The sequence below is a fragment of the Ovis canadensis genome, chromosome X (assembly GCF_042477335.2).
Source record: "Ovis canadensis isolate MfBH-ARS-UI-01 breed Bighorn chromosome X, ARS-UI_OviCan_v2, whole genome shotgun sequence".
NCBI lineage: Eukaryota > Metazoa > Chordata > Mammalia > Artiodactyla > Bovidae > Ovis > Ovis canadensis.
Genome location: NC_091727.1, coordinates 87,486,599 through 87,487,465, shown reverse-complemented (window position 1 = coordinate 87,487,465; position 867 = coordinate 87,486,599).

Below are 867 nucleotides of genomic sequence, written 5' to 3'. Positions count from 1 at the left end.
GGGGAGGCCTGGTTCTAACGGGAGCAAGGTCAGGGACAGAGGGTGGTGCTCAGACCTGCTGAGAGTCAAAGTGAAGAGCAGGAGGAGGCTTGAGGAATGCCCAGGACATCATCTCAGCTTGGGAAGCCCTGGGCTTGGAGCCCTGATGTCGTGCCCACAGACCTCCCTTTGGGGTTTCAGTGAAGTGATGGCTTGGTGTGAGGGCCCTGCCTCCAGTCAACGCAAGGGGCATCCCCGGACCTGCCAGGGCTCAAGATGAGGACCTTGAGGGAGGACACAGGGAATCGCACAGGTCCCGGCACCTGCTGTCAGTCGGGGGCGACTCTCGTGGGGGCACGAGCTCGGGGTCTCAGAGACACTGGAGACGTGACATAAGGGGCGGGGCCTCAGAGATTGGAGGGGAGACTCTTAGGCTTTGAAGGCGTTTAGGTGAGGACCCCGAGGGAGGACTGCGAGGACCCTGGACCCCAGTCAGAGGAGACCTCCGAGAGCCTGTCTGCGTTGTCAGTCCAGGGCGACAGTGGAGTAGAGTGAGTGCAGCAGGCGTGGCCTGACTCCCTGACGCGCGCGTCTGCGAGAGATGGGGCCCTGGTGTAAGGCGCGGGGCTTCAGCTGGGAGAGGCGGGAATCCAGGTCCTGCCCGGGGGCAAGGTGAGGTGCCTGAGGAGAGCTGAGGGGACCCGAGGGGGGACTGAGAGACCCCACAGTCCCCGCCCCTGAAGTCGGCTGTGGGGGCCCTTGGGGTGAGAAGCGCACACTGGGCCCGTCTGCCCTCCTCACGTGCGGGTCTCAGAGAGACTGGGAGCGGCAGGGCCTCAAAATGGAGGACGGGACAAACCCAGGTCCTGCCTGAGGCCCAGGCTCCAT